The following is a 23,660-nucleotide window of genomic DNA, read 5'->3' on the forward strand; positions in this document are numbered from 1 at the left end:
TCAGACCCATAGATTTGAGAGGTCGTAGAAGTCCCGACACAGTACCAGGATTGACTAGTACTGACTGGGGAGCTGGACAGAAAACAGAAAGAAGGCAAACAGCCTCAGGAGCCACAGCACAGCACAGATAGGTACTGACCAATATGTGAAGCAGAAAAAGAAAGGTATCTTCAGCAAGAAAAAGAAGACCGCATTTGAAATCCAAAGACACTCCAGGTGTTCTAGCATGCCCCACTAGCCACTTGTCTCTACACTGGGGACATCCTCTTGTGTAATATTCACATCGGCATTTATTTTCTGTATCATTTGAGTAAATCTAGAAAAGAAAGCATAGGAAGTCAAGAGATGGCTCAGCAGTTAAAAATGCCTGCTGCTCCTACAGTGGACCTGACTTTGGTTCTCAGCACCCGAGAGGGGCAACTCAAAACCACCTGTAGCTACGGGGGGATCTGATGTTCTTGTCTGGCCTTGGTAGGCATCTCACTCAGATGTGTGTGTGTGTGCGCGCGCACACACACACACACACACACACACAAATAAAAAAAATAAACAAAAGCAAGTATTTGCTTTGCACTGCTTCCTCCAATCTGCCTGCATCTGTTTTGATAGCAGACCCTAACGACTGGTGCTAAATGGTGTTTTTCAGGGCCAGGAAACAAGCTGATTATCTCATCACAGCCTCACAGCTATACATTCTCGCCATGAAAAGTAATGGTCAATGAAAGGCAGCTTTGCAAATTTACAGATTCCAAGATCCTAGATAACACTTAAAAAGAGTGAACCAGAGACCCTGACCTTCAGTCGAAAGCTGGACCATGAGGGGCGGTCGTGGTTCTAAGGCAGGGATTTCTGTGCTGGGAATTTCAATCATGTTCCTTGGTTGCATGGAACAAAGTCAGACACTTTTGCCAAGAAAAGGATGGGGCTTCGGCCACACCTCCTGCCTGGTTAGTTTTATGCCTCCAAATTGACCTTGTACTTTGTAAAGTACACATTTCAGTCAGTGACATTTTTCTGAGGTGATTTTCCAGGGCACATGTGCAGCAGTTTTACTGTGACAAGCCTGAGTGTGATTTTTGTGATGATATTTTATTTGTGCTGAACTGTGATTTTATTTGTATGTTAATAAATAAAGTTTGCCTGGAGATCAGAGGTCACATAGCGAGCCATAGACAGAAGTCAGGCAGTGGTAGCACATGTTCTTAATCTGATCACATGGTAGGCAGAGTCTCTGTGTGGTCAAGGACATAGCCAAATGTGGTGACATGCACCTTTAATCCCAGTACCAACCATAGAGAACTGGAGGTCTGTATGACAGGCAGTGACGAGGAAGTGATGTGGCTGGGCTTAAAGCCAATGAGAAGACAGAATAGGAAGGCAATAAAAGCACAGTTTAGACAGGAAGAAGCTCTCTCTGGGGGAAGCAACGGCGAGGTGGTAAGCTGAGGCTAGTCATGGCTATTCGCTAATTCTCTGATCTCTTCAGCTATTACCCCTGTATTTGGCTCTGTGTTTCTTATTTAGTGAGACTGTTTAGAAATTCATCTACAGATTTTCTTACTACTTAGCCTTTGAGTTTGCTGAATTTCTTCAATCTGTAACTTGACCTCTTTATCAGTTTTTAGAAAGTATTCAACAATCATCTTTTCAAATATTTCACTTTTGCTGTCTCTCCCTGTGGTGGCTTGAATAAAAATGTCCCCTATAGGCCCATAGGGAGAGGGACTATTAGTAGGTATGGCTTTGTTGGAGGAAGTATATCACTAAGGGGTGGACTTTGTGGTCTCAGATGCTCAAACCAGGCCCAATGTCTCTCTCTTCCTGCTATGTGTCGGTCCAGATGTAGAACTCTTAGCTACCTCTCCAGAACCATGTCTGCCTGAGTTTAACCATGCTTCCCACCATAATGATAATGAACTAAACCTCTGAAACTGTAATCTAGGCCCAATTAAATGCTTTCCTTTATAAAAGTTGCTGTGGTCATGTTGTCTCTTCACAGCAATAGAACACTAATGACTCCCCTATCCTCTGAACTTCTACCCATACATATATTGACTTATGTACCATATGGTCCTTTTTCTCCATTCAATTCATTCGATTTTCCTTTCCTTAAGTTTATTTTTACTTATGTGGATGTCTGTTTGTCTGTATGTATACTGCAAGCATGCAATACCTGTAAGGGCAGAAGACAGAGTCAGATTCTCTGGAACTGGAGTTAACATGTAGTTGTGAGCCCTTTATGTGGGTGCTGGGAACTGAACTCAGGTCCTCTGCAATAATAGCAAGTGCTCTTAATTGCTGAGCCATCCCTCCAGCCCCTCTTTAAAATATTTATTTATTTATTTATTTATTATGTGTGTGGAGGAGTGATGACATGGCATATGTAGAGATCTGAAGACAACCTGTGAGAATCAGTTCTCTTTCTACCACATGGGTCCCAGGTATCAAACACAGGCCATCAGCCTTGATGGTAGACATCTTCGTCCACTGTGCTATTTTTCTAGTCCTTACGTTTCTTTCTGCGACTCAGTTGGGCAATTTTCTTTGAGGCAATCTTTGAGTATATTCACACTGCCTTTCCACTTCACATTAAGTAGAAAGAGTGATTATTGATCATCTCAACCTAGTCCAAAATCAAGCAAACTTGTTGACACTAACAAAGTGCATTTTGGTTAGATTCCACTTATCTCCCTTTTGAATTCTGGATGATAGTTACATGTTTGTTGTGGTAATTTTAATCTAGAAGATTTCTCAGGCACTTTGAGGCAGTGAGATATTTTGATCCGTTTTTTTTTTTTTCCAGCCTGCCTTCTCAGTCTCAGCCTCCATCACACCTCATTCCTCTGCAAAAGTCCTTTGAGGTAACTGGCAAAGGCTTCTAGGACACATCTGGCCAGCTTCTTCTGCAGGATTGTCTTTCCCCAGTGAAGTCCCACAGACCAGGCCAAGTCTGACTGATCCATGTTTACAATTGTATCCAGGAAAGATAATGACAAGTGGTCTAGGCTTATCCATGAAAAGGTTTCCCTCTGGAATTTTAATTTATCTAACAATTTTCTTTTAAAGGAGAAATAAAATGTTTGACCAGTGTAGCAAAGCATGTCTGTGGTGTAACAGTGGCTCAAATGTTATGGGGGTAACCAACCACTCTCTGCTTGGAGTTAAGGCCCACTTCACAAAACCTAGTCTCTTAAATCCGGCCAAGAGCCCATGACTTGGGAGTTCATAGGCCTCAGGAGTGAAATGACTACTATAATTTTTGATAAAGAGACATAGAGTCAGACTGTTCTCTTAATTTTTATCTCCATACTCATAAATTAGTACAACTCTCAGTCCTCATTGGGAAAGTTTCTTTGTGCACTGGAGGGCAGTTAATGCTGAAACACACAACTGGTCAAAGCACAGAGAATAAAAGTCTGTGGCATGCTCAGCCACAAGCATGACACTGGCATCTCAATCACACCCCCTCAATAAGGCTCAAGGACCATCAAGAAAGATGGGGATGGAAAGACTGTAAGAGCCAGAGACTGGGGAAGGGTGGAGCAAGCTTGAAGCAGTGTCTTCTGGGCAGGCCAGGACCACTGCACTCATGAGCTCAGAGTAGCTGTGGTCGCCTGCACTGGGCCAACCCAGTCAACAATGCAGCATAGAGTGGGGAGGGGCTCATGAGCTGCCCCCCCCATAGCTTAGGAGCCTTTGATCATGGATGGCTGCCAGTGGGGGGAAAGTCTGTTTTCTTTAAAGATACTGCCATGGTAGGCTGGCCACGCCAGGGGATGGTTGTAGAATATTATTTTAAGGTGTGCTGCTTTTGTTTATGTTGCATTTGTTTAAGTCTATGAAGCTGTGTTACCGTGCTTGTGTAAAACACCTGATGGTCTAAGAAAGAGCTGAACGGCCAGTAGTGAGGCAGGAGAGAGAAACAGGCAAGGCAGGCAGGCAGAGAGGATAAATAGAAAGGGAAATCTGGGAGGAGAAAGAAGAAGTAGCCAGAGAAGGAGGACTCCAGAGGCCAGCCACCCAGCTACATAGCAAGCCACAGAGTAAAAGTAAGATTTACAGAAGCAAGAGAACGGGAAAAGCCCAGAGGCAGAAAGTAGATGGGATAATTTAAAGTTAAGAAAAGCTGGCAAGAAACCAGCGAAGCTAAGGCTAGAAATTTATCAGTAAGAATAAGCCTCTGTGTGTGATTTATTTGGGAGCTAGGTAGTGGGCCCCCAAAGACAAACAAACAAACAACAGTGGATGGTGACATGCTCGTGAATATATAGGAAGCACAAACTGCATTCAGTAACCTGTTAAAAAGAAAGAAGGAAATGAAATGGGGAGGGGCTAGAGGCACAAGGAATTGATCCAGGAAGAGTCAGGAGAAGTGGGTGTGAATAGGATCATTGTATGCACACATGAAATTCTCAAAGAATTGATAACAATGACTTTACAAGTTAAAAACTTTAAATGAAAACGTTTCTGCTTTATCCATTTAATTTTGTAGTTACCCAAGCAGAAACAAAAAGCTTGCTGCAACCTACCACTCAGAAGCGAGACTTGACTCAGGCTAATTCCAAACGTGCTTTCTGTGTGGAGTAAGTCAAGGCTGTCCCAGTTGCTTCCATCTGGATTCACTGGCCCCATTTTCATGCAATTGACTTTTTTCATAGGATTTACAGAGAGATGTTATGTTTTGGTCTGCAGAACACAGGAAGTTCATCTTTCATAGCATCATTTATCTATCAAAATTTGTATATCTAACCTTATCGAAATTATATTTTGCAGTCAAGTTTTAATGGTATTTTATTTCACTAAGTACAATTTTAGACACTGTAATTTTGGTTTTGCCTTCATACATTTTTAGCAATAATAGTCATTCTAAGCTCAATGAAAGACTCATGGAATGTTTGTCGTGTTTAATCTCCAAGAAAATCATATGCCACTGTCCCCAGATATTCCAGGATTTTTTTTTTAATGTCTATTGACCTATTCAGTAAGAATAAGGAACTGGCCTGTGATGGCTAAACTTGGTTGTCAACTTGATAGACCCAGGAATTTGGAATCTCTATTAAGGAACTGCCTCCATCAGATTGCCCTGTGGGGATGTCTGTGATGGCTAGTTGATGTGGGAGGGTCCAGTCTACTGTGGGCGGAGCCATTCCTGGTAGGGTGGGCCTGGGCTGATTTAGAGAGGTAGTTAGATGTGAACCTGGAAGCAAGCCAGGCAGCAGAATTCTTCTATGGCCTCTGCTTCACTTCCTTCCTCCAGGTTCCCTCCTTGGCTTCCCTTGATGATTGACCATAGACTGTAAGTCAATAAACCCTTTCTTCCCTGAGTTGGTCATGGTGTTTATCACAGCAACAGAAAGCAAATTAACGCCACTGAGAATCATCCTGGAGCATCTCTAACAAACTTCCCCACAAGGCTCGGACTGTGTGGTGATGATGCTGAGTGTAAAGTGCAAAGTGATGAGACCCAAGAGGTAGCTTTGGGCAAGGTTAGCACATACACCATCAGGACCAGAATGCAAAGATCTTGAGAGGCCGACTGACTGTAGGAACTGGAAGTTGGTGGTTTCTCCAATTCGTGGCTCTGTATGCCTCCATATTACCTCTCCTGTTAGAAAAAGCCTCCTCTTGCTGGTCACAGCTCTTCTACGTATAGCCCCAACGTTCCCGGCAACCCAAGGCTGTCCTGGATTCTCTCTGCACTGTCATCTTTCAGTCTCCATTTCTGCCATTAATACCCTCACCTTCTTTTCAATATTAGGTCTGGATTCAAATTTCTGAGGGAAGTACAGCCAGTCCACTATAATCAGAAGCCCAAAGAGTCCTAGTTGAGGAAGTCTTTTACAGGAATCTATCTGACCTGGAATTGCTCCATGTTTGGTCTACAAATCCTATATGAGGATCATTTTCCAAATTCTGTGGCTCTGGATATTTCTCCAGATTGTCCTTACCTGTCCACAAAACCATGCAAGGGCTACCAGGATGCCCTGTGGCCTTTCCCCACCCTGCATTGTGGGTGCCACTGATAAGGCTGAATTATCACAAAATAATGGGCTTGCATCCCCGCTCTGTGGCCTGTAAATGGATCCTGTGTGAACCCTAAATCCTCTGAGTTTGGGTTTCCTCGTCTGTAAAACAAGACCCCTTGCAGGGAATAAAGGAGTTAGAAAGAGTCTAGCTTAAAAAAAAATACTCCTCTCCTAGGAGGTCCCTTTTCTCTGGGACAAGGCTATGGAATCACCTTCACCCACAGAGAACACATTAGAATAATAGTGTATGGATGGAACCAGGCAAAACCCAGGAAATAAATGGCTGGAGCTGCCAGCAAGAATTGTTGTTTTTTTCCCCCTGCCAAGCCTGATTTTCCCAGAGATACATCGTGTCTTTGGATAACTCGGCAACTGCTCGATCCAGATAAAGTCTCTCAGGCAGGCAGCATGTTTATAGTCAAATGCTCACTTCTACTTCAAGTTTCCAGTCCCCTGCTGGTCCTTTCTGCAAACTTAATTAATTAGCTGTGGTGAACATTTGTTCAACCTCATGCAGCAATGGGAAACCGAAGAAGACAGGCTCTCATAAATTAAAACATTTCAAAATATTGTCTTCTCCCAAGAAAACAGTTCTTTTTTTTTTTAAATTAACACTCCATTTGGATAACTTTAAGGTTTCAAAAGAAAACAAACAAGGAAGCTCCGATGATGCTGTTTGCCTTTAACTGTTCCCCCTTGTCCTATGCCATGGTTCCTCCCGTCCTCCGCACTGTCAGCCCCTTAGTAGATATACCACCCACTCCCAAGGATGCTCAGGCAAGCATTCCATGAAGTCTCGGTGTCAAAATGCTTGCCATGCCTCAGCATCAGGCAGGAACAGGAGGTGGGTGGCTACAGGAGCTGAGCTGTCTGGGGTCCGTTGCACCCAGGAACCAACAGTGCTGTGACTGAATGCATGAGATTTAAGCAAGATCAAGGCAGACAACATCCCAGCATGGACAGAGGAAGAAGTTTGAATTCTCACCCTGCCTGAGTAGCTATTGGCAACTGATCACTCCTGTGCGCCTACACACATGCACACAAACACAATAAATAAGTGTTAAACAATTACAAGTAACTGGCTATAACAGTAGAAAAGGCCTGTCTCAATTATATGCAAATAGTAGCAATAGACACTTATGGGAAAGAATCTCCACTTGCATTTAACCATAATTGTCAGAGTAATTAATATAATAGCTGATATATTAGGTTAGTTCTTCAATTGTTGACTTGGATGAGTCGTAACAATGTGCTAGTGTGAGTATCCATATGTCCATACCTTTATTCAAGTACAGAGACACAGGGTTTCTCTGTAGCTAACAACAGATAGGGACACAGATACAGTTGAATCTGTCTTTCTGGTTCCACCTCTCTGTCTCTGCATATATGGCATAATATATATGTGATATCTGTGTCAAAATATGAGCAGAAATTTAAATGTAGAGTCAGCTTTCTACACCCACCAATTGTAGATCCATGAATTTAGCCAAATATGAATTGAGATTATCACAGGAAAAAAAGCTGTGTGCAGGCAGCTTTCTGATTGAAATTGTGTAGTGGGGTATGTGTAGTGAAATGCAATTAAATACATCATTTTATTAATGGGACTCATACTCAGAGTTTGGCATGGTGTGGGGTTCTAGAACCAATTCCCACCGAAGTTGTATATACATACACATAGAAGCATATGTACACATATATGTGTATTTACATGTGTATCTGTATATAGAGGCATGCATTATAAATATATATCATATCAATGAAGCAAATAAGTGAGCAGGAAGAAGACTAGTTGCCAATAGCTCTTTGCTAAAACGGCGCATATTTTGTTGGGGATATCTATACATTGGACCAAACCAATATTTTCAACATCACTTACAAATAGGAGGGGCCATCCACAGCATGGCTGACACACGGGGTAAGCAGAAGTGATGGGGTGGGGCATGTCCCCGCAAGCCTGAGCCTTCCGTTGCTTGTCTTGATGCTCCTCCTGTCTGGAGCACAGATGCTGTATCTGAAGAGGATCAGTCAGGCTGTGACACTGACAGGACAAAGCTGTGCTAAAGCTAAGCAAAGGTGTGAAGAGAAGCCCGTTCTCTCATCTTATGGAAGCACGCCGCTGAGCTCTGGATACCTCACTCCATGCTTCTCATAACATGAGAAAAATAAAACCCCTCTTTTGAAATCCACTGTTTAGCGACCTTTGTTTTGAGCCATCAAATGTTGGTCTTAATTGGTGCAAGAGGAACATTGATCCTTACCCTCCAGGCATGTGTCTCCACTGACAGACAAGGAAGGCGCTTGACCTGGTTAAACAGCACGGACTTGTGTATGATTTGCTTATACAGATGATCGATCTGCAGTGCTGGAGAGCTTGAGAAAGAGAGATGGGTGTGTGATGAAAGTCTTTGCAAAACATTTCCAGGGCGTGAGGAACTGATCTGGTCCTAAAGCAGAGAGGTGTTCCTAACTAGAAATCAACGAAGCAGGTTTGAAAAAGGACAAACAGCGAGAATTCAGGCACAAAATCAGGCCACTGTGCACTAACTGGCTGAGCCAGGAAGAGGGGCACAAACCATAGCGAGGAGGAAGGGGGGCTAGGATAAACAGAGACTAGGTGAGAGTCGGGCTTTGGATCTGCAGAAGGTCAGGCCCTGTCCATCATCAGTTACTCAGATCTTCTCTAGGCTCCTTGGCTGCTACTCCATAGTTTCATGTTTCCAATTAGCTTTAACCATTAGACAATGGTTAAATCAACACAGCCAATCCCAGATTGTGGTGGTTGATTGTGACCGCCAACTTGGTTGGATGAAGAAGCGCCTATCTGGAAGAAGACGGAGATTAGCAAAGCATACTTCAGGGTATGTCTGTGGCTCACTGAGTGGGAAGGTCCTGCCCTGAGTTTGAGAAGCACCATCCCATACACTGAGGACCACAGTAGGAAGAAAAGAGGGGAGAGAGAGCCGTAAGGACAGACGTTTCCCGCTGCCTCTTTGCAGCTGAGGTGAGGGGCCTCCGTGCGGCATGTCCAGTCAGATGTTGTCTAGTCTCTAATAGAGCAAATCCAATCATATTCGATGTAACAAATATTCAACAAATATCTTTTCAATTAAAACTGCATTAAATTTATCTGATGCTGTGGGTTGGGTCATCAAAATGTCAACAAATACTGATCATTTGGTTAAAAGGCTAACTGAGGTTTACAGGTAATGAGTCCTTAAACACTTACCTCAGGGAGAGTGATCACCCATCTTCCATGTCTGTAATACTGATCACGCTATGAGGATTTTAGAGGCACTAAGCCAAGACAGTTTCTATAAATCACAGAAACTAAGGAAATTTTATTGTTGTGTAGACTTATTATAGTTTAATGAGCACTGAGTGTAGTTCAGTTAAATCACACACATAGATAATTTACCTTGGATTGCCAGACATTTACCTGTATCATTGCTCAGAAGTCATCAAGTATTTCTTTTTTTTATTTTATTTTATTATTTTATGTGTATGGGTGCTTTGCCTGCATGCATGTCTGTGCAACATGTTTGTGAAGTGCCATGCAGACCACAGAGAGCATTGGTTTTCCTGGAACTAAGATTACAGATGGTTGTGAGCTGACACATGGGTGCTGGGAATCGAACCCTGGTCTTCTGGAAGAACAACCAGTGTTCTTAAGCTCCGAACCCTCTCTCCAACCACAGCTATCAGATCTTGTTGAAAATAGAAATGTAGAGGATGGACCCAGCTGTGCCCGTCCAGAATTCCTAATGAATTCTGAAAACTCCTATTGTCCCTTCCATTTGTCACACCCACTCAGCACTGCTGGAGCTGCCCGCTTTGAGTCAAAGGATACAGTTCCATTAGTCAATGCAAACAGAGTCCCTACTTAAAGATGAGTTAGAGCAGGAATTATACCCACAGAGAACTCATCTATTGTCCCCATATGAAGACTGGTACCTCTGCTAGTCTCACCCAAACATGGCAATCAGTACACACATATCCTTAAGGATATGTTCTCGCTAAACCAACTACACTCCATGGCTTTGTTTTAACAGGTCAGAGTATACCTAAGAGAAAACTCTGGATAATGTGTTTTTAAAATTTTCCTTTCATCTTGACATCACTAAATGATTGGGAGTGCTCTCCATCAAGTTCCTTAATGACAATATCCTTTTCTCTTACAAATGCCTTTGAAGTCTCCTACTGCCTATTGCAAGTGTTTGGATACTCCCCAGCAAGAGTGGGCAGAGGGCCAACACAAGCCACCAGGTGCCAATGTGACACCTGACAAATGAGCCACACGACTGGAAAAGGGTGGGCCCATCCTCCAGCCATGGCTCCATTTCCTCTCGTTTTCCCACGAACAGGAAGTCGTTGTTGGAATGGGGGGAAGAGCTTTCCTTAAAGACCCAGATGACCAAAGATATGAACTAGTTAACTCCTTGCTACCAAACAGCCAGGAGGTGGCTTCAGAGGAAGCCAAAGCTTGGTTTGCAGCCACTGGTTTTGTCCAGCTGACTCCTGGCTTCAAGGATGCTGTGATTAATTTAGCACCCAGAGCTCAGGGGTGGGGGTGGGGCAGATGGGTTACCTTGGATGCCTCAGGACAGTCGATGGGGGAAGCTTATCTGCTGTAGCTCTTGTACAAATAGAGAGAATCTGAAGTTTGAAAGGCCCTGACAAGCAAGGCTGGAACCAATGTCAGAGCAGAACCTACTGACTGAGAGAATCTCATCAGAATTAACTGAGATTCTAAAACAAACAAGCAACCAGACCACATCCACAAGGGCTTGCTGCAGCTAAATGCCCTAAAATACCTCCTAAAGAAGTCACTTGGCTTGATTAGGGTTTAATTGAGCACAATAAAGGGAAGATTTTCCAGCAGAAAAGGATATGTATTACTCCTGTCTCAATGCTACCTTAAGAGATAGCTGCTGTGCCATACATCTGCAACATACATAAATTATTAAAATTCATTTTATAGGCACATACCCTTCAAAAACTATTACCCCAAAGAGGATATGAAGTTGGGAGGAGGTGGGTTGAGGGGGGAGGGTGAACCCAGGAGGAGTTGAGGAGGAAGAGGAGGTGGATATGATCAAAATGCATTGTATGCATGTATGGAATTCTCAGATAATTGTTTAAAATACTGTAATTTTTTTTAAATTTAAACTATTATGAAAATTATATAATGTGGAATGTTCTAGAACTTTCCTTTTTTTCTAGCAACACAACTGATGCCTGTCCTTGGTAGTCTAGATACAGTATCTTCATTAACTGATATATCCAACCAACTCCTGGAGGTAGAAATGGCAGCCCTTTCCTTTACCATTAACATGGTTAAACCAACAATTCAGATGTCCCCTAGTCACATACATTTCTTCTGAGAATTGCTCATTTTATATGTTTTGCTCATTTGTCTACATACTTTGTATGCACTCTTTCAATAACAGTTCTGAACCCTTTTCTGAAGTGTATAATTCAAACCTTTTTTCCCAACTTGTCAATTCTTTTAATTTTGTGTTGATCATTTCTATGTCTATGACATCATGTCTGTCCTTGTTGACCTCTGGCTTGGCCATATTGCTTACAAAGAACTTCTAACTCAAGATTACATTTTTAGAGGTTTATGCAGTTTCTTATTGTACTTACATAGATCTGAGTTTTATGTTTAGAGTTTTGTTCCATCTGGAATTTACTTCTGTGTATAGTTTGAGTCCAGATGGAGAAACAGTTGTCCCGGCACCACGCGCAGAACAGTCTACTATGGAGCTTCCGATCAGAAATGCCTCCACACTTACCATGATATTCTCCTGCAGTCCTGGGTCTGCTCTGGACTCTAATCTTGGTTAACTGATTTCTCCACCATTTGCTGTAGGCATTGTATTGTTTAAAATGTGCAGTCTGCTTTGACAGTGATTAGGATGTGTCTGGGCTTGTGCAAAAGAAACCAGTTTTTATTGCTCTTTCCTGGGTCTCTCTTTCATATGAACTTTATAATGGACTGATCCAGTTCACCAAATGTCTTGTTGGAAATGGGATGGCATTTCAGTTTATGGGAAAGCCAAATGAGATTTTTATATCTTATAGGCATCTGATTAAAGCACAATTCACATTTCATAAAATAAAGTAGCATATGTAAATACAGTTATAGTTATAGTTATGCTTTATTAATTCACTTGAGTGACCATGGAGTTCTTATCACCAAACGGAAATCTCTAGCAGAACTCCTACACGCAGGGCTCAGGAAACATCGCAGAAGAGAGGGAGAAAGACTGTAGCAGCCAGAGACTAAAAGAACTTCTCAAAATTGGTCTCCTGAGCACGACCAGGATACTGCACCTAGGAGCTCCCAACAATATGGCTGCTAATATAAGCCCACACTAGTACACAGACCAACATGGATAAGGCAACCATTTTAGAACGATATGAAATTCTTAGTTCCACCCTTAGTTGAAGAGCTACTGAGAGAGAGAGAGTTGGTTTTCTTCAGGGACAAAGCCCCTGCTAGGTCACCCAAGACTAATTATATATTGGCAATATTAATTGGACTCAATAGGCTCTCTCTCTCTCTCTCTCTCTCTCTCTCTCTCTCTCTCTCTCTCTCTCTCTCTCTGTGTGTGTGTGTGTGTGTGTGTGTGTGTGTGATCATAGAAGGTGATGACATGAGTTTAGAGGGGGATATGGAGGAGAAGGGACATTGGAAGAGTTGGAGTGTGGAGCAGGAGGTATAGAGATGATGCAAACACAGTACACTCACATATAAAATCTCAAAAAATAATAAATAATAATAATTGAACCAGGCATGATAGTTCATGCCTTTAATCTCAGAACTCAAGAGGGAGAGGCAGGCAGCTCTCTCTGAGTTTAAGGCTAGCCAGGTCAACATAGTAAGACCCTCCCTCAAAAACAAATAAATATTTTAAAAGTAGTGATAATCACAGAGTATCCGCCATTACTCTTGGTATATCATGTAGTGTCTCTTAGGGAGCAAATGGAAAGTGTTCCCTTTGCTGCGCTCCTCACTCAGCCAAACAGCCTATTCTGTGGCGTGCATGTCGCAGGGTTATGGATGGACACAGCCTGGGCCTGGCTCTCAGAGGCTTCAAACCTAGTGAAGAATATAAAGCACACATGTAAGCAAACAAAGCACATTGATAGACAAGTGTTGGGATCATGTAGCTAATATTAAGAGTCAAATGAGTTGCTGCTGTAAGCAACAAAAGCCCTAAGCATTCAAGGCCAGGAGATTCAAGGGAGAGCCACAGGCATTCTTTCTCACTTTACAGAAAGGACACAGAGGCCCAGAAAGGCTAAGTCTGGGACTGAGCAGCCACAGAAGGCATGGGTGAACATTCTGTTTACAGCACCCAGCTGCTTCTCCTTCACACAATCCACTTGTCAACCATTTTACAGTGATCTAAAAGTCTTAATTAATCTGAGCAGCGAGAGGCCTTTAGAGGACTCACATTTATAATTTTCAGTACTCACTAATGTGTCCCCCAAATCAGTTAAAACTGAAAAAGCCACAATCGAATGACTCCACTACATACATCTGTTTTGATCTCTGTGACACCAAATGCCAGGTGCTAAAGACGCAACACTCTTCAGTCAATGGTTTTGACAGGAAAACACATTGTGCCTGACTCGGTGGTCACACGGAAGAGACCTTTTTGTCCCTTCAGGTGATTCATTCCCTTGTCACATTTTTGAGCCCCCAAGTTAAAATAAAACACCCTAAGACCCCCCCAGGAGCCTACACCCCTGTGGAGAAGAGATTTCTGAGGCCCAGCATCAAATCGCCTTTGATTTTTCCCTTGAGTTTATTTCTGTCACTGTGGAGCAGGTAACACATTTCAGCTTTTAAGCCATGAAGTGATCTTTCTTTTTTAGAAAAAAAAATAGCTCTCAAAGCTTTAATCTTATATTTCCATTCGTATTGAGTTAAATGTTGTAAAACTATCAACTCTGTCAAAACCTGGCAAAGAGAGAACAAGACACCATACAATCTTAATGTCCAAACTGACTGGTGATTATCAGAGATTAAATGTGCAGGAATTCCAAATCTTTTTTGATTTGAGATGTCTAGATAACTTTTGTTTTTCCATAATTGTATGAGGTTTCTACATAGTATTTAAGAATCAATTATATTGCAATTGATGTAATTAACTCTAATAATCCATTAAAAGTCGGTAGGAGGGCTATTCAAGTCAACAGAAAAGAAGGAGTGGATTATGAAGGTGTTATTAACCTATACAGAATTTTACCAGACATTTTCTTTTCTTACATAATAAATACACAGTGTTAGGAAGGCTGTCATTATAATTTGGTATGAACAATAGTCCATCATTTCTTTTCCTATGCAACCCTTAACTAATTCCATGCACCATGCACAAGTAAAATGAAGCCCTTCCTAATCAGGGTGCAGTCGTATCAATCATCTATTACTCCACGATGAACGATGGGGCCCCTGCTCAGCTAAGTGGAAGAGAAGTGTGGCCCAGCAGAAATGTCAGGCTCACCTTCTCTTTGAATTGACAACTCTCTGTTTCTGATGCCTGTCTGCATTTAGCGAGCAATCAAAGAGTAAGTTTGAGAAAAGAGAAAGCCCCGCTTACACTTATGAGCACTAACTTGCTGGGAAGGCGAGGCCGAGCGTCCTCTCGAACCCCGAGCCAGCTGTGCAGCCCAAGCAAGTCCCCACGACCCACTCCTGGGGCCTCCAACTCTTGCACCCTCCCAGATCAAGGGGTTCATTTTGTTCTAGCTATAAACCAGACATTCACCACAAACAGCCAACCTCAGCAGATCTTGGCATCACTGGGTCTCCAGAGCACAGGGTGTGTTTTAAGGCCACAGCATGAGTCCCTCCAGTTCCCATTATTCCTGGTAAAACTTGATGGAAAGAAGTCAGGAGTTCAGGCTTTTAAAATATAGGTCACAGCTGAGCCTGGCGGTGTAGCAATCTCAGAGACTCAGGAGGCTGAGGCAGGAGGGTAGCCAGTTCTTCCATGATACAGAACAAGTCTAAGGCCAGCTTGGGTTTGTAACTTAGCAAGATCCTATCTCAAAATTTAAAAAGATAAAATATGGAGCTTAAGATATAGCTAATTGCTAGAACAACTGCCTAACAAGTGCGAGACCTTAGGTTCAATCCCCAGGACCTCAAAAACAATTAACTTATTAATTAATCACAGGCCGACAAGCAGACTGTCCTCCTCTGAATGGATTCTTACCATCAGCCATTTCCCACAGGGACGTTTTTCAGCTTGAAAATGAACAAAAACGTTTCTAAATTTCCTATATCTGCATGAAAGAACAAGTTGTTTGTGATCTCAGCCACGTTACCGACCATCAACTTTCCTAGGAACACAGATTGCTATGGCTTCAGCTAGCTTTGTGTAGGCGTCACAAAGGGCAGTTGTGCCTGGCAAAGATGCAGAGCCATGGGGCATATGGTAGAGAGGATACTGCACCTGGACAGGAGCGTGGTGGGGATGCAGTGTAGGAGCCAAGGACCTCTGTAAGCTGGATGGGGAAAGACCCCGAATCAGAGCCCTGCCTTCAGTGAAATGCATTCACTTAGAATTAAATCAAAGAGAGATGTGGAATAAGATTTGTAAAGCACAAAACCCTTCACAGGGCCAAGAGTTTGTTTGCATGTGTAGGACTGACCAAAGTCACAAAGTTTTCAAAGTCAGGAAAAGGGCATAAAACACAGTTCCTCAAACCTTGCTGTGCGTGGAGCCATCTGGGGAGTTATTTCAAACTACCCTATCCATTTCCCGGATGACTCTGATTGGAGCTCCAGGCTGGGAGACAGTTGGATAAGGGTTTGCCTGGAAACAGATTCCCATCCATTCATCAGATATTTGAAACACTCAGAAGCCTCAGAGGATAGAAACAATTACAAGATATGGCTCAGACGTTGAGCAACTTGCGTGCTATGTGTAGAGGGAAGATAAAATGAAAGCCGTGTGCTGAGGTAGGACCCACAGCCCACAGTCACAGTCTTTCTGGTGTCCCTTTGGAGCTAGAAGCCAGACAAGACTTCACTCTCCACAGAGAGAAACTCTGGTTCCTATTACTTTGAATTAAAGTGCCTGCATGAGTGTCTCTGTTCCCAAAGGGTGAACCTCATGCCTAGGCCCTGAGGACCAATGTGGGTCATCGGAGTCTGGGTCAGGCATCGGGGGAGAGGGTAGACTCTGTTCCCATCTGAGAAAAACAAGCATCTTAGAGAGTTTAGCTCAGATATGGAAGTAACGAAGACCCCTTTCCATTCCAGAGAGCATCTGGTTTGTGCGGCACCCATGAAGCATGAAGGAGACAACTCCAGATGTGGGCAGCTGTGTGAGAAGAACAGGAGACTTAGCCTCTGAAGGTTTCACTTTGAGTCTCCTCCCCAAGAGCCCATCTGGAGTCACAGTAGTGTCTGGGAGCAGATGAAGAATGCCACTTCCCCCTTTTTTTTTCTGAAAGTCCACTGTCTTTTTGTACAGGTCCCAAGAACACCGACCAAAGAGGCCTGGTCCAAGAGTCAGGAGGCCTGGCTTGTCACTCTGCCCCTGCCAGCAATGAGCTAGCTACAAAACCATGTCTCTTTCTGTGTCACATCCGTTTCCAAAGAGGAACACTCAGGAGACTCTGTCATCCTACCTAGCTACTTCACAGGGTTGACATGAGGGCTGCAGAAAAACCTTTGAAAAGGTAGAAAAGTATCTCTGAAATCAAGAAATGAATGTGGCACCTCTGAGTAAAATGTTGACCTCCGGATGATGCGATCTGACCATGAGCCTTGTCCCCCAGTTCACCAGAGAACGTTCATTCTATCTGCTGTTTTGCTTTGAAAACGCGGGCCGGTCTCCTGATAAGTTACCACCACTGTGTCCTTTGCAGATAAAGACTTGTAGAGGAGGTTGCTGTGCCTGCTGCATCCCCTCTGGCTTTGGCAGGTGTGAACTCTCTCTCTCCAGGCCTACAGAAGCTAAAAATGCTGGTGCTTTGCCCAGCGATCTCTTGCCCCCCAAGCCTCAGCCTGCTCGCACAGATCTGGAGGTACCCAAGTCATCTGACCCCAACCCCATTCATGTGACATCTTTGTTCGCTGCTAAATTCACTTGTGAGGGGAAAAAAATACCTCAACCAGGAAATGTATCTCGTACAGCTATTTCATCCTCCCCTCACGTGGTGCTGGAATATCGCTTTAAAGAACATTCTTGCGGCGTTTCCAGGTCTTTCCCTTTAGTCCTGCCACGGGAGGAGCTGATCCGAGGGGAAACTGCTCCCCAGCAAAGCCGATCTTCAAAGGGACTTCTTCGGGCAGGAAGAGGGAATGTCTGATATCGTGGCTGAATAAACAGACTCATCAAGCTCAGAGCCAATTTGGAAAGCCAGGCCCCCTGAGTTCTCAGTCGGCCAGCCCTGCACCGCACATTGCTTCAGCTCTCTCTGTAATGTCCTCCTCCTCCTCTCTCTCTCTCTCTCTCTCTCTCTCTCTCTCTCTCTCTCTCTCTCTCTCTCTCTCCTTCTCTCCCTCTCTCCTCTCCCTCTCTGTGGTCTTCTTCACCAAATGCCTTAACATAGCTGAGTGTGGAATTATTGATTTTTCACTATTCATATGCTAACCTGAAATAACAGGTTCTGCAGATCTCAAAGCCCATGATGTCACCTGATGCAGATCACAATGACTTGCAATGTCTACCACAGCACACAATATTTCAATCTTCTCCCATGATTGTAAAGGGAGAATAGCCTGGTACGGTGATGTACACCCAAGATTCATGTTCTAAGGACACTGAAGCAGAAGGATCACCAAGAGGTCAAAGCCATCCTATGCTATGTAGTGACTTCTAAGTCAGCTTGACTATATAGGCAGACTCTTAAAACTAAGCAGGTTTTATAGGTGGCTCATAACACACAGTATGCCAGCCCTGGGAAGGTCATTGATAGAATCCTAAGCTTTACAGGATTCCAAAGAATTCTTTTTCAGACACAAACAAACGACAAAATCTACAAATCCACACACTCAGAAAGATAAATGTCTCCTCTGTCCCTTGAAATGGTTCAACATCTTGCAATCTATCGTAGAATTACTCAAATGTAACTAACCTAAACCTTTTATAATCAGTTTTTCCATTGATAAGCTGCTCAGGAGCAAAATTCCAAGCCCCAGGTCACAGCAGGGCTTAGGCTTAAAGACCGGAATTTGTCCTTTCCGTACTGGAAAATTTGGGATTTTCTTTTAATGTTAAATAAGCACCAAAAGATGTTGTGGCTGTTCAGAAAGCCAGGATATTAACCCATTACTTTTGCCATGTGTACATCCACAAATACTCTTCTGGACACAAATGTTCCATGGATTTCCCATCTCAAAATTTCACTCCCATCAGAATTTGTTTCTATAATTCCAAAATTTATGCTTGCTCTAAATATCCCAATATTTATTTGCTATGTTCCCTTTGTGGGAAATATGTGGGACATATTCTTGGGAGGGTTTAGAAAACTCTCCAGAACCTAAGTTTCAAATCAGAGTTCATTTCTTCAAGTTAATTCATTCCTTCCACAACTGGCTATTGGTAGCTGTGTTTTCCTACTTGCTGCTTGGCCCCTTGCCCTATTCTAGCAGAAGTAACAGCCAAGGAGAAAGTCATATCCACAGCTGGATAATAGGGGTGTCTGGGATCCAAAGCAGTTTAAATTTTCTCCCCATAGTAGGCATTTAAATAATCATTCAGTCATCCTCCAGCCCCACCATCAACATTACTGCCATCTTCCTAAGTACCAACTAGGACAATGAATGCTGGCTCCTGGCTGTAGTCTCCTCAGAAAGGGGCATTGAAAAAGAAGCTTTGCTGTGAGTTCAAGACCAGCCTGGGCTAGAGTAAGACTGTCTCAAGTGAAATAAAATTAAAAATAGAAAAATGAAAGTCTACTTGGGCTTCCTAGGATGATCAACGTTTTCAGAGTGTTTATTAGTAGTATTTGGAAGTAAGTATTACAGAGAAATCACGAGGATCATTCTGCCGTGTGTCCTCTCACTAACCCAGACTAACAGACAAGCATGCACAAATTAATACACGTACTTTACCATTTTATAAAGCTATGTCTTGTCTATTCTTGGAGAAAGAATTTTTTAAAAATATCCTAACTCAGACACTCAAGTACTGACTGACAAATTCCCAGATATTTAGAAGATATCAACAAGCAGATTTCTCATTTTTTAACTGATTTCTGTATAGCTGGCATCATCAATTGCCTGTCAAACTAAGAATAAAGGTCAGAGACTATTTTTATCAGTCACTCTCTGATGCACTTCTCTCTACCCAGCACGGAGCGGGCTCTCCTTGTGCAACCATGGACACAAACATCTCTTAGGCATGGAGAGAGGGACAAGGTGGGAGGCATTGGTTTTCACTCACCTTTGGCCAGGCTTTATTTGTTCTACAGATAAAAAAATAACTTTGGACTTCTTTATCCAACCAGTCACCTTGCATCAGCAGTAAACTCCCTCAAAACTTTCTGTTCCCGTCAGACCCTTGAGAAAACAAAACAAAAAAAATAAAAGCACGATTAACATCTACTTTCTTTGGTCAACATCCTAGCATTGAGCAATTTCTTGACATCTAAAAGGGACTGTCCTGGAGTCTGACTGAGAGTGAACTCTTTATTGATCCCATGGCTGGGGCCAGGAACAACCAGAGAAAGAAAGTTGAGCTTGCAGAGCCTTGATCCAGGTCGCTTTCCACCCCTGCCCTCCGCACCACCAGGGCCTCATCCACAGTTTCCTTTTGAAAGTAGGAATCTCTAGACATTTAAACCGTACACCTCTACCAACAACAACATGTTAAATGTATTTTAATTTACATATTACATATTTATTAACTTATTCTGAACACAGAGAACATAGGACTACCCTCATTTGAACATTATACCTGTGTCCAGATGTTCAATATCACATGGAAAGCATAAATATGGAGCATTATTGCATGCCAATTAAAAAGAACATAGATACCAAAATTTAAGGTGAAATTAAAATGAACACAAATGGGCTTAATGCCATCTTTCTCATACCAATAAATCACTTTGGACTTTCCATGAGGTAGAGACCTTATGTCTGGATCCATCACTTTTAAAATATGGATATCTATCACTCTCTCCTGTCAATCACCACTTTGTCCCCTGGAAAACCTGTCATTATGGGTGTCTGTGAACAAGAACTTATTGTAACATTCACATTTTAAGTGCAAGTATAATTATGAGAAGAAAGCTTTACTTTATGCTAACATTAGAAGTGCCAAAAAATTCAGGGTATTGGACCAACAATGGGTTGCCTACTGTCCCTGATCTCAAGCCTCCTCACCAGATGTGGCATGGCAGCCCCACACTCTGCAAATAGAAACATTTTAGGGACCACCCAATGACTAGAAGAGAAAAGGGAGGGTGACTTATGAGCTAAGCAGCGTCTATGAGGTTAATATCAGATATCTACTCAAAGTTCACGTTCCTTTAAGAAATCAGAAGGGAGACAAGGCACTGACAGACACTGCAGAGACATAAGCAGAAGTCTTCACGGCTCCTCCATGACAAATAAAGGCCTAGATGAACTTTCCCAGGTCTGCACGGCGCTTCCAGGATTCGGCAGCTCTACATTGAGGGATTAAATAAAGACGCCACAGTACAAAAGGAAAAAAGGATCTTTTTATTTATTTTTTTCTCAAATAATGACAAGTGCTTGCATCCTCAGTAATTTATGTCTGTCATGAATATAGGCAAAAACTTTCCCAGAGCATAAGATGAGCAATTATCTGATTTTCATCTTTGTGACACTAGTTGGAGATCTTTTATAACAATACTGTTTCTTAGGCATACATGTAAATTCAATTCACCAAATCATTTCAAAACCATCTACTTGACATTGACCCATAAAACAAAGGGAAGTAGAAAGAATGGATCAGGAATTGAGAGGCTTCTTCAGAAATATGTATGCACAGTTCTGTATGTATACACATCAATCACATACATGTACTTATGTATACATTTGCATGTGAAAAGAAGTCCCTGCTGCTGCCATTCATCTGGGCAAACCATTTACCTTTGAAACACTATGAAGTGATGTGCCACAGGCACTGAATGATACAACAGGACACACATAAGAAATGGAGAGATAGCCCAGCAGTTCTGAGCATGTACTGCTCTTACAGAGGATCAGGTCCCAGAGCTCACTAAAGGGGAATCACAACTGCCTTGAACTCCAGCTCCAGGGGATCCCTCCATTCATGTGCACATACCCATACACAGATACATACATGTCCATAATTGAAATAAAAATAAATAGGGACTGAAGAGACAGCTCAGTGGTTAAGAGAATTTATTTTTCTTTCAGAGGACCCAGGTTTGATTTCTAGCACCCACATGGTAGCTCACAACCCTCTGTAACTCCAGTTCCAAGGGGCCTGACGCCCTCTCTGGTCTCTTCAAGTTTTAGCTATGCATGTGGTACACATACATACATTCTTGCTTACAAAATACTCATACACATGAAATAAAATGAATGATGTTTTTAAAAAATTAAATATTTTTAAACAGCAAATGAGTGTGTGCTAGCAGAGTGAAGAATTGTATATAATAAAAGTCAGATAATTGCAAATTTCCAGTAAGAAAAACAATTTTTCGGATAAACAAAGTTATATTCAAAATGGAAGGACCTCCCATTGGCAAACCATATCCAGGTGTACAGCATTCATGGATATAAGGAAGGAACTGGTCCTAAAGCACCAGCCATAAAGTTAAAGTTAGTGGATTCACGGAAGACAATTGATGCGATGGATCAGAATTCAGTCTTGCTTGAAACACCCTGGCAAACAAGGCAAATTACGTCGTTGTTGTCCACTTAGAACACCCCATGTTGTACTTTCATGCTACAGGAGACAACATGTGAGAAGGCACAGGATTGACATGGGTCCCAGGAATCCCCCTCTCCTGCACCTTTTCAGGCACTGACCTTTGTTTCCGCAATGTCAAGGCATCTCTTATGTCATCACGGGCCTGCGCTCCCAGCCCCTCAGAGTGCACCGTCGAATGGACATGAACAGTGCCAAGAGTGATAAGACCTGGGAACTGCTGAGTGCCACCAACCCTTCTGTCAACACAGCTGACCTGAAATCTCCTTTGACATGAAAGACCTTGATCACCTTTCTTTAATGGTGCAGAGGAGAAGCACGCTGAGACAAACTGTTCATCAGCTGCTCTCCCAAGCAGGATTCTCAGGTAGAAATAGATGCTGATTCTACTTCTCTTGACTGTCTGAAGTCAACATCTTGGTCCATGATTGTCCCAAGTTGTTCCAAACAGCACAAGGACAGAAGTGCTAGGGAGATTAGAAACTCAGTGGGGGCAAGCTCTGACTTTTCAGCTTCTTCAGTATTCCCTATTATGAGCCAAAGAAGCTTGTTTGAACTCCCATGTGTAGCACGGATTTCACAGTCTGTCAAGCCACAGTGAATACCCCAGTGTTGTCCAAACTTAAAGGCTTTGTTATGGCTTGTGAATGAATCAGCGTAGCAAGGTGATCATGGGGTGATGGGTCAGATACATTCAGATGTCTCCTACTTGTTATTGAGAAAGAAATGATCAGACGAGTTGTTTTGCCTGTTTTATGAGCAAAAAGACTTAGTGTTGATAGTTACTGCTCAGCAGTTATGAAGACTGTCTGGTCAAACTCAAGCTGTTTTCATCTTCATGAGTGCCTATCTTGTGGGTAAAGCACTGAACATGGCACCTGCCACACAAGGGACACCTGTGGTTGCTTCTCATTTAGATGATCGTGTCAAGTATTTCTTTCTTTCAACGCACAAACCATTCCTCTGTGCTTAGGTAGAATCTATTTCTCTAAGCCTTTGAATATGGGTTCACCAGTATAATCCTTCACACATGGAAGATGGAAGAAATGATTGCATGGCTTTCAAGGAGATACTTTAAATCTTTGCAGCATCCACTCAAATGTCTTAGGACATTGGCTCTAGAGGAAGCTGGTCACAATGTAAGAAATCTGATGACCCAAAGACCACCAAATTACAAGGAAACTTAATCTAACCATGTGGACAGAGTCCTGATTAGCCCAAGGACAAAAATACAGATGAAGAAATACTCAGGTTGCTCATCTAGCCTCAGCCACCATCTAACTATGAACACTTGAGACTCCAAGTAAAAGTTGCCCAACTGAACACTGAGTAAGGCAACACACTATCTTACTGTTGCTACACTTAGAATACTTTATCAACAGCAATGCTGGGTAGCTGAAAGTGATTTCTATATTTATTAAATAAGTACACAGGATGGTAAAAAACAGGCCACTTAGAAAAAAGGATTACTGAGCATATCTAATGAAATCTATCAAATACATTATTTAGGGGACGTCAACAGTGGTAAAGACCATTTGGAAATTGGACAGCTTTGTGGATAATTGTGGCCAAGAGGAAATCTGCTATGGAGAAAGTAACTTTTTTTTTTTTTTTTTTTTTTTTTTTGGAGAGTGGAATTTTCCAAACTCACCAACCATCTCAACAGGGTTATTAGCTGATTGCTCAATGCTCTGCTCTCCTTTACACAAAGCAAACTCATGACTGTTTCAGCCAT

The 23,660-nt window shown here is 42.6% G+C and overlaps 1 long non-coding RNA gene across 1 annotated transcript in view; it reads right to left on the reverse strand.

The window, feature by feature from the left end:
• Positions 1 to 12,905: 12,905 nt before the first annotated feature.
• The window catches only part of LOC114698224, a 41,357-nt gene continuing 30,602 nt past the window's right edge, over positions 12,906 to 23,660 (reverse strand). The window contains exons 2-3 of the long non-coding RNA XR_003735322.2: positions 19,445 to 19,560; positions 12,906 to 13,134 (exon numbers count right to left, since the gene is read on the reverse strand). This is a non-coding gene — a long non-coding RNA (uncharacterized LOC114698224). The remainder of the gene's footprint in view (positions 13,135 to 19,444; positions 19,561 to 23,660) is intronic.

The sequence above is a fragment of the Peromyscus leucopus genome, chromosome 15 (assembly GCF_004664715.2).
Source record: "Peromyscus leucopus breed LL Stock chromosome 15, UCI_PerLeu_2.1, whole genome shotgun sequence".
Taxonomy (NCBI): domain Eukaryota; kingdom Metazoa; phylum Chordata; class Mammalia; order Rodentia; family Cricetidae; genus Peromyscus; species Peromyscus leucopus.